Below are 15,773 nucleotides of genomic sequence, written 5' to 3'. Positions count from 1 at the left end.
CCATGGATCCTTTGGAATTGACCTCTGAGTGCGAATGCCTGGGCCTCTGTCCCTAGTGCTCTGAGTGTGCTTGAGGGGAAGGCAGCAGGAAGGAAGGGCTGAGGCACCGGCTGCTTCATCCCTGCACCTCCCTGTTCACCTTGGCTGAATAAACATCTTGTTTGTCCATCAGGCAGTAGCCCTAGGGCTTACACTCCCCCAGTGCCCCCCGCAGGGCTCAGGACTGGCTAGACCTGCACAGGAAGTCTGACTGGACCATAATCCGGGTGGGGAGTGCCAAGGCAGGGGGCGCCATGCCAGGCCTGTTGATGGGACCAGCCGGTGCTGAGGCCAGATGTACCTTCATCACACTGTGTGGCTCAGAATGCAGCCTTCTCACCTCACCACCCCCACCTCCCTGGCGCCACCCAAGAGCACAATGGGGCCACTTGAGAGCAAGATCCCATCTGTGAAACCTGTCTTCTGGGTAGGAGTTCCCAGATACAGCCAAGGAAGGCTCTGGGACTCCCGTGTACAATGGCACGTGAGCTCCAGCACCCCATCTTCTCTGCCAGGGCCTGCTGTGACCAGGTTGAGGGCAGGGGATCCAGCAGCTTCTCAACTCATACCCCATTCTTCCCTCGCTAGAGACATCTAGTAAAAGCAAAGACAGCTTCGAAAGAGAGTGAGCTCCCCATCTCCCAACCTGTCTGGGAGATGGGTGATCTGGCCACTGGTCCTTCTGCAGTCAGAGAGGTCAATTCTTCACTCCTCTGCCTCCAGCCTGATCGAGCTGCGAGGAAGGCAACTGGTCCTGAGTTTAAAGAGTGCGAGAAAGGCTGACTTCACAGCTTCTCTGTGTCCCTTGACTTTGTGGAACATCATAACTTCCTTCCCTCCAGCTGCCATTTGGACAGAGTTACTTCAGGGTTCAGACTCCAGTTGATGAAATGAATTGGAGTGGCTTTTCTCCTGGAACAGAAAGTGACTAGCGTCATGCAAGTGACAGAAGGATATTTTCTAAACATTATCGGAATTGAACCCCATTTGGGATCCCCTCCTGTCCACCCCTGGTCCCAGCCCAGAGCCCCAAACAAGTGCAATGGATCACATCTCTGGAAGATGTCAAGGCCTGGGATATCTCCACTTTGGGCTCTGAAGTCAAGACAGGTGTGTGTGTGTGTATGTGTGTGTATGTGTAGCAGGAATTCTCTGCCTCTTGGCCTGGCCTCATGGGGAGCTTGGACAGCTTGTGGTCAGCTCCACTGCTCCCCTCCCATCCTGCCCCTGAGATGTCTTCAGCCACTGTGCTCCTCATCCTTCCACGTCTGGCTTCCTTAGCAGCCAGATGATGTATTAGGACAGCAAGGCCGGGAGGAAGCAGCTCCAAGGTGGTGAAGCTCACACCCCAACCCAGTGGCCACAGAGGACACAGCTGCTGGAGAGGACAGTCACACTCAGAGCCTCAGAGGGCCCATTGGATTCAAGTCCCTGGAGTTCAGGTGAGCTCTTGAACCTCACCCCGAGCAGCTCAACTTCAAGATCTTACTTGACGGATCCCTGAGTTGGGATCTCCAGGGTTCTTGGAGTTTGGACTGTGTTATGCATTTATTGAGATTGGGTCTTGAGTGTTTTTAAGTCTTCTTCTGAATGTCTGCATGTGGATGTGTGCATGAATGTGTTTCTGCATGTGCGCACACACGAGGAAGAGAACGAAGCAGAGAGACAGAAAGAAATAGAGGCAAGACGGTGGCAGGAAGACAGAAGGACACCCTCAGAGACCCATAGAGATCAGAAAGGTGTGTCTCTCCCCTTAAACTAGATCTCTTCCCTCAACGAGGCTGCGTCTTCCCTCTTCGGGAAGAAGCTCCCTGAAGACAAGACTGTGTCTCCCCCTCAGACTGAGGCTCCCTGGGGAAGGACTGTTCCTTTCTGCTCTGACCAGGGCTCCCTCAGAAGCTGATCTTCCCAGGAATGAAGAACCGCAAGCAGTGTGTGTGTGTGTACCATGAGTTGTGTGACTGGTACACTTGCCTTGAGTCTTCAGAAACGTCTGTAGAAACACGTAGGAAATAAATGCACTCTGTTTCTGGGTGGAGTTTGGGAGACCCAGCCTGAATGTCTTCTTTAAGGGAGATGACTTGGGTGGGTTTTAGAGCTGGGACTCTCCCCAGGGCTGCCAACTAAATCCTGCCTCTCCGTCCTATTCTTTTGCTTTCCCCCTCTCTCCGCTGTGGGGGTGTGGAGGGTTGAGTCTGAGATCTGCGACCACCATGGGCATGGGCATGGCCATCCCTGACAGAGCGGGCCTTCCCCGGGAGTGTCAGTAAACCCAACTCATGGGAGCCAGTGAAGGGCCCAGGGGCAGCCTGCTCCAGGCTTGGCACAGCAGCACTTCTGGGGGCCTCTGCCTGGCCATGCACACAATGGCCCTCTCAGTGAGCATCCGTCGGCCCTGCATGGATCCAGAAGGGGAGGCCCCTTCTTGCCTGTCATGATGCCTCCTTGGAGGAGGAAGAGAGGACGGATCCAGGAACCAGGAAAGGGACAGAAGAGATGGCTGAGGAGTTCTAAGAAAATGGACACCAAATCACGACAAGGGCGGCATACGGGCACAGCAACTATAAAACTGGACAAAGGAGAGGTGAGTTTTTTATCCTGTCTTGCCATTTTTGCTTTGTCACAGAACAAACAGAACTCCCACTAGAACTTACGCTTCTTGAAGGCTGGGATCTTTATTTTGTTCGCTATTGTGTTTGTTCACTGTGCCTGGCACATAGTAGGTGCTCAACTAATACTTGTTGAGTGAGTGACAGATTCTCAACTGGTGTGGTTTCATGGACTTCTGGACTCTTCTGTCCTGTTTCTGACTGTTATAGGAGTTTCCTCTGCTCCTCACCCCGCTCACATACCCCATATGCCCAGTGCAGACCGGGGTGGCCCTGGAGGCCAGGAGATGATGCTGGGTTTCAGGATTGACGCTGCTCCTCTTGACGTGTGTTCAGGCAAGTGTCTCTGCTCTTGGGTCTCAGTGTTTCCAACAAAAGGAGAATCGGCTAATGTAGTGATTTACCAAGACTTCTCGGCCCCCCTCAGTGGTGGTGCCCTTTCTTCAAAAGAAATCTCAATGCCCAAAGTACAAAAGAGCTGATACTAGAAAGTCTCTGAAGGGAGCCGCTAGACTCCAGTTTGCCCCCTCCTACTCTCCCCCCTCCTCAGATTCCCTGGATCCAGTCAGCCCCTTTGCGTCCACTTTGAGAACCCCTGGAGGGCCTGATCTCTCAGAATGCTAAGATCCCCAGGAAGGGGAGAGAAGGAGGGAGCAGGAAGGGGTGGAGCGGACCCGCTCTGCCCACGGTGCCCAGGGACCAGCAGAAGAGGTGGCCCATGTGGACTTCATCTTAACTCAGTCCCCAGGGAGGCCGGAGTGAGGGCCTCCTGTGTGTGTTCGTGGTGGGAAATGGGGGGGACTCTTCCAGCATCAAAACCAGCCCCAGCTCAGGAAACGCTGGAGCGACCAGTCTGAGTCAAATGTACGCACCCCGGAAGGTGAGGAGTCTCTCGGTGGAGGAGGGGCATCTGGGACAGGTCCTGCCCCCCCCCCCCCGCCCCCGCCCCAGCTCTGAGAACTTGGGGAAGCAGCCGCTCCCCACTCCTGCGGACCTCGAGCTCCAGAGGGCCTGCAGACCATCACGCGGGCGCTACTGCCCCCTTGTGGTCACTCCGGCAGCAACGCTGATGCTTCTGTCCCTCTGGGATGCTCCGAGCGCCTGGGGAGGGATCAGGACCCGGAACCCCAAGGTGACTCTGCCTCTGGCTTCATTTTCTCCCTCGGGTCTAGCGTCTCAGCACGGCAACCTCCAGAAACCAAAGCCTCGTGGTGTGGTGAACCCAGCTCCGGGCTGAAGCTTCAACACTTCTGCCCTCATCATGATGTGTGTCCTGGATAAATCCGATAACCTCTCTGGGCCTCCACATCCTCATTTATAAGTTGAGACTAACAGGCTCCGTCCCGCTAGCAGCCTCAGGCCCCGTGGTGAGGCCTGCATAAAGCCCGGGGCAGGTACCCCGGATCTGAAACAGGAGTCAATGTCAAGACGGGCGCAGAAAGGGGCAGGGTGAGGGCGCCTGGGTGGCTCAGTCGGTTCCGCATCTGCCTTCAGCTCAGGTCATGATCCCAGGGTCCTGCATCGGGCTCCCTGCTCAGTGGGGAGCCTGCTTCTCCCTCTCCCTCTCCCTGCCACTCCCCTACTTGTGCTCATGTTCTCTCTCTCTCTCTCTGTCAAATAAACAAATAAAAATCTTAAAAAAAAATAAAGAAAGGGGCAGGGTTGGAAGCAATGCTGGGAAGTTTGCAGGAGATAAGGTGAAAAGGAAAGCAGGAAGGAGGAACTCAGCTGGGGTGCCTGCAGAGACAGGCCCTAGGATCCCTCAAACCTTGCCTTTAACAAACCCTGGGGGTACCTGGGTGGCTCAGTAGGTTAAGCCCCAACCTTCAGCCCAGGTCATGATCCTGGAGTCCTGGGACCAAGCCTCCAATCAAGCTCCCTGCTCAACGGGGAGTCTGCTTCTCCCTCTCCCTCTGCTACTCCCCTGCTCATGCTTGCTCTCTCTCTATCAAATAAATAAATAAATAAAATCTTTTTTAAAAAAAAATCTATAAAACCTCATCTTATACCCCTGTCCCTCCAGCCCGCCCCACCCCCCCTTTGAGTGTCACACTGACCCTTTGGCAGAATGCCGCAATGGGACGCCAGGACCCTCACGGCCACTGCACTCCAGATGCCCAGGGGCCATTGCATTTATTCTCCCCAGCCCTGCGATCTGTAGAGCAAGGGTCGCCCTGCCTCCAGGTTTCCAGCCTCATTTCCCTGCGACCTCCAGCTCCTACCTACTGCCCGATTCCAAAGCTACTTCTACATTTTCGGGTACTTGTTGCAGCAGTGGCCCAGAGCCCCGGAAGCTAGGAGCGAGGCATGGACAGACAGATTCTCCCTCCAGAGGAACCAACCCCGCGGGCACCTTATCTCGGCCTCCTGGCCTCCAGAACTGAGACAGCATTTCTGTTGCTTTAAGCCACCCGGTTTGTGGTCACCAACTAATACCCACCGCTCCAGCCTCTTTTAGCTCCCTGTCCTACTCCTGTCCCCAGGACAGCCCGTCTTCTTCGGTGTCTCCAGCCGGCTCTGTTCACTCCTGCGATGTCCACCTGTGCGTGTCCTCAGTGGTCCCAAAATGGGTCTTGAGGCCCCTCATGGTTCCATGAGTTAGGTCCCCATCGCTGTCTGGATGATAACTGTTCTAGCTCCCACGTCCCGCCCTTGTCACATGCCAGCCTTGGGCTCAGATGCTTTACTGGCTTTCTCTTGTTGAGTCTTCACATGAGGCAAGTGCCAACATTATCCCAATCTCCCAGATGAAACTGAGGTTCAGAGAGGCTCAGGAACTCGCCAAAGTCACACAGCTGGGTCATCTTGGTGGAAAGTCCACTCATACGACCCGCACCCTCCAGCCTCTCACTCCCTCTTGTCTTTCTCAGAGACACCATTTCCACCACCTGTGCACGCTTCCACCTGGATAGCCTGAGGTCTCCCCAAGTTCATAGTGTCTGGAACAGGCCTGATGGTCTTTTTCCCTTCCCTTAGCTCCCCTCCCTCACACAGACTGAGCAGCTCCTCCTGACACTTCCTGCAATGGCCTTAGAATCCCCTGGGCTGGAGACCTGGCTTCCTCTTAGCTGTGCTCTGAGTGGGACCCCTTCTCCTTTTTGAGATTCCAGCGTTTGTTTTTATTTTTTTTTAATTTTTATTCATTTATTTTTTTCAGCATTTGTTTTTAATTTAAGAACTTTACTGATCATTTTTTTAAAAAATTTAAATACAGTAATACTTTTTTTTTTGGTGTACAATTTTCTGAATTTTAACACGTGCCTAAATTGCTGGGTTTTTATTGAGGTATAACTGACATACATTATATATGTTTCAGGTGTGAATATAATGACTCAATGTTTGTATATATTGCAAAATGATCACCACAATAAATCTACTTAACATCTGTCACCATAAAATTACAGACTTTTTTTTCATGTGATGAAAACTTTTAAGATTTACTCTCTTAGCAAATTTCAAATATGCAGTATAGTATTATTAGCTATAGTCACTATGCTGTATACTACATCTCCAGGGCCGATTTATTTTATGACTGGAAGTTTGTCTCTTCTGAGCCCCCTTTATTCATTTTGCCCCCCACACCCCACCCCTACCTCTGGCAACCATCAGTCTGTTCTCTGCATCTATGAGCCAATATTTTTATTTTTGTTTTAGATTCCACATATAAGTGAGATCACACATTTTCTTCTATGTCTAACTTATTTCATTTAGCATAATGCCCTCAAAATCCGTTTATGTTGTCACAAATGGCAACACTTCCTTCTTTTTTATGGCTGAATTATGTCTTATTATCTATCTGGCCATCTAGCTAGCTAGCTAGCAAGCTGTCTACATTTACTTCATCCATTCATTCACTATGGACAATTAGGTTGTTTCCATATCTTGCCTTTTCAAATAATGCTGCAATGAACATGGGAGTGCACATATCTTTTCAAGCTAGGGTTTTCATTTCCTTCAGAAAATACCCACAAGTGGAATTGCTGGATCATATGGTAATTCTATTTGTTATTTTTGAAGAAACTCCACACTGTTTTCCATAGTGATTGCACCAATTTACATTCCTACCAACAGTGCACAAAGGTTCTCTTTTCTCCACATCCTCTCCAACTCATTATTTCTTGTCTTTTTGGTAATAGTCATTTTGCATTTCCCTGATTAGTGATGCTGAGCACCTTCTCTTGCACCTGTTTGTCCTATGCATGTCTTTTTCAGAATAATGTTTATTTGGATACTCTGCTCATTTTCAAATCAGATTGCTTTCTTGTTATTGTCTTGAGTTCGTTGTATATTTTGATATTAGCTCTATCAGATATAAGATTTGCACATATCTTCTCCCATTTAGTAGGTTGCCATGCCATTTCATTTTGTTGATGGTTTCCTTCACTGTGTAGAAGCTTTTTAGTTTGATGTAATTCCACTTGTTTATTTTTGCTTTTGTTGCCTCTGCTTTGGTGTCAACTCCAATAAATCATCACCAAGACTGATGTCAAGGAATTTACGGCCTGTGTTTTCTTCTAGGAGTTTTATGGTTTCAGATCAAGGTTTTAATCTATTTTGAGTTAATTTTTGTGCATGGTATAGGATACTGGTCAAGTTTCAGTTGTTTGCATGTGGCTGTCCAGTTTTCCTAACAACATTTATTGAAGATATTGTCCTTTCCCCATTGTATATTCTTGACTTCTTTGTTGTAAATTAATTGACCATTTATGTGTGAATTTATTTCTGGGCCCTCTATTCTTTTCCACTGATATGTATGTCTGTTTTTATGCCAATACCATCCTATTTTGATTACAATAGATTTGTAATATAGTTTGAAATCGGGGAATGTGATGCCTCCATCTTTGTTCTTCTTTTTCTTTTTTCTTTCTTAAAGATTGTATTTATTTATTCATGAGAGAGAGAGAAGCAGAGACACAGGTAGAGGGAGAAGCAGGCTCCACACAAAGAGCACAATGTGGGACTCCATCCTGGGTCTCCAGGATCACACCCTGGGCCGAAGGCGACGCTAAACCGCTGAGCCACTAGGGCTGCCCTGTTCTTCTTTTTCAAGATTGCTTTGGCCATCCAGGGTCTTTTTTATGTGTGGTTCCATGCAAATTTTAGGATTGTTTGTTCTATTTCTGTGAAAAAATGCCATTGCAATTTTGGTCGGGATTGTATTATATCTGCACATTGCTATGAGTAGTATGCACATTCTAATAGTATTAATTTTTCCAATCAATGTACGTGGAATATCTTTCCATTTATTTGTGTCTTCTTTAATTTCTTTTATTAATGTTTTGTAGTTTTCAGTACACAGGTCTTTCACTTTCTTGGTTAAATTTTTTTCTAGGTATTTTGTTCTTTTTGATGCAGTTGTAAGTGGGATTGTTTTAGTTTCTCTTTCTGATGGTTCATTATTAACGTATATAAACATAACTATTTTTATATATTGATTTTGTATTCTGTAACTTTACTGAATTCACTCATTCTAATAGTCTTTTGGTGAGGTTTCCTATATTTATCATTTGCAAAACAACAGTCTTACTTCTCCTGCTTGATTTGAATGCCTTTTGTTTTTGTTTTTGTTTTTGCCTAATTTCTTTGGCTAGGATTTTCAAAACCATGTTGAATAGAAGTGATGAGCATGGACATCCTTGTTTTCTTCCCGATCTTAGAGGGAAAGTTTTTAGCTTTTCACCGTGGAGTGTGTTGTTATTTGTGGCCATGTCATGATACATGGGCTGTATTATATTGATGTATATTCCCTCTATATCCACTTTGTTGGGAGTTTTTATCACAGATGTTGAATTTTGTCAAATGCCTTTTCTGCATTATTGAGGTGATCATATTAACATCTACATTCTTGTAACCATCACCACATACAGGATATGGAATAATTTCAACACCCCAAAGAATGCTAATCTCTGAAAACCATTGATCTGTTTTCTATTCTGTACTAGTTTCTTGTGGCTGCAATGACAAGTTACCATATACTTGGTGACTTGGAATAACAGAAATTTATTATCTCACAGTTCTGAAGGGCAGAAGTCCAAAATCAGTATCCACTGGACTGAAATCAAGGTATAAGCAGGACTGCAATCCTTCTGGAGACTCCAGGGGACCATCTGTTCCTTTGGTTGCTGGCATTCTGATTCAGTCTTCAAGACTGACATCATCAAAATTCCCTCTCTATTCCATCTTCATATCACCTTTTCCTGTGTGAAATCTCTTTCTGTCTCTTTCTTATAAGGATAAGGACACTTATGATTGCATTTAGAGTCCACTTGGATAATCCAGGTTTATCACCCCATCTAGAGAACTTTATCTTATACACATTTCCAAAATACTGTTTTGCTAGATGAGTTAACATTTCCAGGTTCCAGGGATTAAGATGTGGGTACTTTTTTGGTGGTGGTGGTGATAGTGGGGAATAGCTTAGACTACCACATGTCCCTATCACCTTTTTCAAAAAGTTGTATAAATGAAATGATATAATATTTGGGACTAGTTTCTGTAACTGAGCACAGTGCGTTTTGAGACCTGTCTAATTTGTTGCATTCATCGATTGTTCATTCTTTTTTGTTAGTGAATAATATTTCATTGCATGGATATACCATAGTTTATCTATTCACAAGTTAAAGAACATTTGGATTATTTTCGATTTGGATGATTATGAATTGTGTTGCCATAAATACAGGTTTTGTATGAATATAAATTTTCATTCTCTAGAGTAAATACTTAGGAATAGGATAGCTAGGTTGTGTGGTAAGTGTATATATGACTGTAAGAAATTGCTAAACCATTTTCCAGAGTCACTGTACCACTTGGCATTTCCACTTCAATGTAGTAGAGTTCCAGTTGCTCCACATCTTTACTGGTACTTGATATTTTCAGTATTTTAAAAAATTGGACCATTTTAAGAGTTATAAAATGATATTCAATTGTGGTTTTAATTTTGTGTTTCTTTAATGACAGAATATTGAGCATCTTTTCATGTGTGTGTTTGCTATCTGTATATCTTCTTCTGGTGAAGCGTCTGCTCTGCTCAAATTTTTTGTCTTTTTTCATAAGGTTGTTTTCTTATTGTTGACTTTTGAGTGTTCTTTATGTGTTCTTTATATATTCTGGATATATTTGCCAGATATATGATAGGCAAATATTTTCTCCCACTCTGTGGCTTGAATTTTCATTCTTTCTACTGTGTCCTTAGCAGAGTAAAAGTTCTAAAGTTCAGCAAAGTTAAATTTATTTTATTTTTCTTTTATGAATCATCATTTTGGTGTCACTGTAAGAAATCTGAGAAAACTCAAGGTCATAAAGATTTTATGATGTTTTCTTGTAAGAATTTTATTGCTTTACATTTTATATTTGGATCCATGATTCACTTTAGTTAATTTTTGTATATGGTGTGAGGTAGGTTGAGGTTGAGGTTTAATACTTGGAAATCCAGCTGTCGCTAAGACCATTTCTTGAAAACATGCCACTGAATTACCTATACACCTTTATCAAAAATCAACTGATTATATTTCTGTGAGTCTGTTCCTGGACTATTTTTCCTCTGTTGAATTGTAGGTCTATTCTTTTCCTAATATATTGTCCTAATTAGTGTAGTGTATAGTATGTCTTAAAATCAGGTAGTGCAAATTCTTCAATTTTGACTTTCTATTTCAAAATTATTTTGGCTACTCAAGTTCCTTTATCTTTCCATATAATTTGGGAAATCAGCCTGTCTATATCTAGAAATAATCTTATTTGTATGTGTCTTTGTAATTGCATATTCAAATTCATTCAGAGATAACATTGGAAGTTTATATTTGGAACTCTTTGTTTTTGTTTTTGTTTTTTTTTTGAAGATTTTATTTATTTATAGAGATGCAGAGAGAGAGAGAGGCAGAAACACAGGCAGAGGGAGAAGCAGGCTCCACGCAGAGAGCCTGACGTGGGACTCAATCCAGGGTCTCCAGGATCACACCCTTGGCTGCAGGCGGCGCTAACCCGCTGAGCCACCAGGGCTGCCCTATTTGGAACTCTTTTGAATGTGAATCTTGGCCCCAAATTTGGCACTTCACTTCCCTTTAGGCCCCAGGTCATTCTCCTTGGTCGCTCCACATGCAGTCACCAGGTTCTGTTAATTCATTCTTCCATTAACTGTCTCTCTTCTGTCCACCCTTCCCTGTCACTGTAAAAGGTGTCGCTTAAGAGGGTTCAGTCCCCTTGTGATCTCACCGCTGAATGTGTGCAGTGGGGATTCCCACTGGTCCTTGCTTAGCCCACACTGTTCTTTCTGCATTTTTGCTGAAATCTTTACTTGAAACTCTTCCCTGGCTCCCCTTTGCTTACTGAACCAAATCCAGATTCTTTAGATTAACATTCAAGGTCATTTCATTCTGTCTGTTCTCCACCCCCAGTCTTCTGTCTTCCTCCACCCTTGTGACACCTTTGCCCTGGTTACACTGGGAGGTGTCACCTTCTCCCATGCAGGCCTTGGAGTTTCCTGCCCAGCTGTCCTTGCCCTCGCTATTCATTCTTCCCAGTATGCCCCCTTCCCTACTACTCGTGTCTCATTGTTCATATTCCTCCTGACTATATATTCAACCAATGTAACTTGCTAGGCATTTTACTAAAGATGCCCTGGCAGATGGAAACACATCCCTGTCCTGCAGGACAGGATAGGCACACAAGTAGCTGGAAGTCTAGGTAATTTACACTAAATGCCAGATCACAAAAACTTAGGAATTCAGAGAAGACAAATACTTTGAGCAATAATCACAGAAAATTTCCTTCAAGGAAATTAAGTTAAGTCAAACTTAACTTCCTTACAGAAGTCAACCTACCTCCCAGTAGCCTAAAGAATGATGGTGTGTGTATGTGTGTGTGTGTGTGTGTTAGAGATGTGAGTCAGGGCATCTAAGAACAATTCCTCTAGTTTATAAAGAGAGCTTAGTGAACTCCTTGGTGACCAGTAACACTTCTTCATCTGTTTAATAGCTTATTTAATAAAAAATTCTTATTTTGTAATTCAGAAAAAAGACACTACATTATCTCAGAGTTCAGGAAGTTCAGAGGGGAAAAATGCTACGTGTAGCTCACACAGATTCTGTGACATTAAAAGGCAAGATGTATATGTATTTACTACCTGACTCTAAAAGGGAAAATGATTGAAAGTTTCAGAAATGAAAATCTAGCCCCATGAAGCCTAACTATTGCTACAAGAAATAAAAAGAATGGAATGTAAAAACACTGATGTGTCATCTTTATCTTTGCACTCCCAATTCCTAAACCAGCAGTAGGTACTTGGTAGGGAAGTATTTGGCTCTCTATATTTGTTCATAAGTTACTGAAAAAGTGGAATAGAAAATTTTTTATTTGATTTTGGAACTTGGGAAATATGCACGTGCTGGCTTACTTGGAAGAGAAGCCATATGACTGCAGCACTGACATTTTGTGGCAGCATTGGTAAATTATGGGCTAAATTTCCATGAAGACCTGACTTTTTGAACTTTGAAGTGTTCCTCATAAAGACTGTGATAGCACTTCTCTGACAATTTCTCTCGTTTCCCCCAAGGTCTTATTGCAGGAGGAGTTGTCTTGTCTTGTCTCATGGAGTTGAAGCATGAATCTCGTGAACATGAAAGAGTGAAGTGATAGTTTATTAAGTGAAAGTGAGAACAGAAAGAAAGCTCTCTAGAGTGAGAGGGGTCCCAAATGGGTTGCCCCTGAGGGCTCTGATGGTCAGTCTTTTTCAGAAACCTGACCAGGGAACTTAAATCTTGACATCACTATTGACAGCACCATGATTACTTCTCCTTTGAATATCTCATCTCTGATGTTTAACACAAATGAGGTGGTCTGGTTATGTTTCCTTATCTCTGGCTTCATTATGCCTCAGCACTTCTGGGATATTTGGTGAGCCTGACCACGTAGCCCCCTATCTATCTCTCCCTATCTGGCCCTGCTTGTTCCCTTACTCAGTCTCAACTAGCAGGGTCCCCACTAATGCTTCTAAGATAGGCCATTTCCAAGTTCGTCCTCATAATGCAACTGAGGTCTTCAAACCTCCTTTAAAAATGCAAAAGCCTAGCATTAGGTGTCATCATTTAAGCTTTCAGGGCCCTCTCCAAAATGACTTTCATTCCAGGCTCTAAGACAGGTGTTTTTAAATTAGGATCTGAGGAAATATATAAATTCTTTGAAATTGTTTGTCAAAGTGCATGGACATATGCATATGTGCATCTTTTCTGAGGTGGGGATCCTTAACCTTTGACCAGACTTTCAAAAGGATCTGTGACTCTGAAAAGGTTACAAAATCCCAGCTCTGGGGTGACACAGGGCACACTGACTATTAAAAGGAGGACATGAGCTTATCATCTCAATGAATGAGAGAAACAGAAGACATTACTGAACTTCTGAACATAATGAAAGATTTGATCTCCCTCTTCTTTGCCTCTCTGCTCTTGACACACCCTCTTCAGACCCCACCCCACCCCTTACCCCCCAAACTCCCTATTCCCCACCCCCACCATGGGGACTTCAAACTTCACTTGCAGATGAGTGACCATCTGCCCTTCCAAAGGTTTATGAAGGAAAAGGAGAATTTTATAGCCTCCTGGGGAGATAGGTTAATCCAAATTAGCTCGAGGCAAAAGAATCAGGCTATTTAAGATAACACCTTTTTAAAAAACAACCCCCTTATTTGTCTCTGGATCAGGTGCCTGGGCTCTGCATAGGAAGTTGACAAATGATTTAGTTATGTTTTCCATTTGGGGAAAGCGCCTGCTTTTATCTCTGTGATTGCTTCTTTATTTGGCAACTCGCAAACTTATCTGTTTTCCCTAATATAATTGCCTGGCCCCTTTCCACGGCTCGCGGTAATGTCAGCAGGGCTATCTTTCCATTTTCCTCTAGAGTTTAATATTGTTTAAGCAAACGAATTGGGCTCTATTTCACTTTGCCTATTTTCCTGTACGAGACCTGGTGATCGGCTATTTGGGCTTTGCTTATTTTGTTCCTTCACAAAGTTTCATCTGTGAAGTTCCAAATATTGCTATTGCCCTCTCCCCTACCTTCTGTAGACATTTCTCTTCCTCCTATGCTGGGACAGGTACAGGTCTAGATGAGGCAGGATTTATGGGATAAATAAGGCTCAGGTCCTGTCCTCAGGGACAAACTACATTTCTGTGGCGGGAGCTACCAGCATGAATCATAAAGATTGTGCACGGGACAAGAGTGCCCTGCCAAGAAGCCAGCAGGACCTGAAATCGCACTGCCACCCTGTCTGCCAAGCCATGCACCCTGGAGCGGAGTCGTGTCTCCGAGGAGGAAGGGATACCTTTTCTTACATGCAAAAAGGCATCCCGTGGGCTAGAAGCAGGCCTTCCCCTCATATACAGTTGTTTTTTGTTTTTGTTTTTAAATAGCATGAAGGCCCATATTAACACTCTGGACATCCAATCAGAAGTCTTGAAACCCGGAGCACCTGGGTGGCTCAGTGGTTAAGCGTCTGCCTTCAGCTCAGGGCATGATCCCTGGGTCCTGGGATCAAGTCCCACATCGGGCTCCCCAGCAGGGAGCCTGCTTCTCCCTCTGCCTGTGTCTCTGCCTCTCTGTGTGTCTCTCATGAATAAATAAATAAAATCTTAAAAAAAATAAAAGCCTTGAAACCCACAATCTTCTCTCTGAGCCTTGTTTCCCTCCTCTGTATAATGAGGGTGCTGGATTCAAAGATCTATCAGGACCCTTTCACTCCAGACACTCTGACACTTGTCACATTTAACTGAAGTGATTCCATTCATCCATCTATCCCTTCCACACTCCCCGCCTTTCAAGAATAGGGGTCTCCAGGTGGAGAACTGGGATTAGGCCATTCTGGAAAAGAGAGGAGGCCTGGTGAGACCTTTTCCAGGAAAGTATACTCTCAGGATCTCGAGGACACGTTTCTACCTTTGCCAAAGATCCCTTCCCTCCCATCTGAGAGTCAAGGTATTCACAGGTCCCACTCCAGAGAGCAGCCATCATGTGATTATCGATGCACTGAATACAATCAGTGCCTGCAGCCAGCCAGGTGGCTCCGAGAGGTTGGAGCGGGCGTGGGCTGATCCACCCACTACCTTGACATGAAATATCATTGCTGCTCTGAAGACTGATGAACTTCTCCTTCCTAGCCCTGACCCCATGAGGGGTGGTGGGTGTTTTTACAATCAAAGCACCAACAGCCCAAATGAGAGGCAACAAGCAATTATAAATATTGGATTAAATTGACCTTGGGTCCCTGGGGAGGGCGTAGAGCCACAGCCAAGCATTAAAGCATGGAGGGTGTAGGTGGCATGCTGAGGCAGGAAGTGAGAGAGAGCTCTGCTGAGGTATTCATTCTTCTGGAAGCTCCAGCCTGGGTATTAGAGCAAGCAGGCCGGGGGGGGGGGGGGGGGGGGGGGGGGGGGGGGGGGGTCCATTCCACTGGAACCTTTTGCTTTAATTTGTCTGATTTATTTTCTCTTTCAAACCCAGCCCTCTGCCAAAGAGGATTTGCAATGGCTAGCAAAACAAAACAAAACAAAACACATCTAAGAGTGAACTTAAAGTGAGGTGGGAAACTTTAAACCCTTACTGTAGGGAGTCATTCATTTCCTCCTACATTGGTCTACTTGCTGAACTAGCAATTCACTATGTCACATCAGCCCTGGGCTGGGTACCCAGTTTGATTCATATGGTACTTGTCATTTAGGAGTTTACCAGATGATTGAGGTGCAGGTTGTATATTAAGAAACTGGGGGAACTGGGCATCCTGGTGTAAAGACTCAGGATGGGCTGAAAGAGAAAAGACCTAGATCTTAGTCCTCCTCACTTCACTGCTTTCTGACTTGGATGGCCCCAGGGCTTCAATTTCCTCAAATATAAAACGGATGGTGGCATTAGGTCAGTAGGCGTTAGAATTTTCTAGGGAACTTGCTAAAGCTGAAGATTCCTGAGATTCCCAGAGATTCTGCTTTCAAATGTCTGCAAAGGAGGCTGGAGTCTATATTCTAACAGCCTCTTACCCCCACCTCTAAGGGAGTTCTGATGTTAAGGTCTCTGGACACATTTTTTAAAATTTTTGTTTAAATTCAATTAACATATAGTATATTATTGGTTTCAGAGGTAGTGGTC

The 15,773-nt window shown here is 45.0% G+C and overlaps 1 long non-coding RNA gene across 5 annotated transcripts in view; it reads right to left on the bottom strand.

Annotated features, from left to right (window-relative positions):
- LOC102156801 overlaps positions 1-15,773 on the bottom strand; it is a 61,811-nt gene that overhangs the window by 13,318 nt on the left and 32,720 nt on the right. For all 5 annotated transcript variants that reach the window (XR_005367645.1, XR_005367647.1, XR_005367649.1 and 2 more), the window contains one exon: positions 686-951. This is a non-coding gene — a long non-coding RNA (uncharacterized LOC102156801). The remainder of the gene's footprint in view (positions 1-685; positions 952-15,773) is intronic.

This window comes from Canis lupus, chromosome 12, assembly GCF_011100685.1.
Source record: "Canis lupus familiaris isolate Mischka breed German Shepherd chromosome 12, alternate assembly UU_Cfam_GSD_1.0, whole genome shotgun sequence".
Taxonomy (NCBI): Eukaryota; Metazoa; Chordata; class Mammalia; order Carnivora; family Canidae; genus Canis; species Canis lupus.
This window is presented reverse-complemented; position numbering and strand designations above follow the sequence as displayed.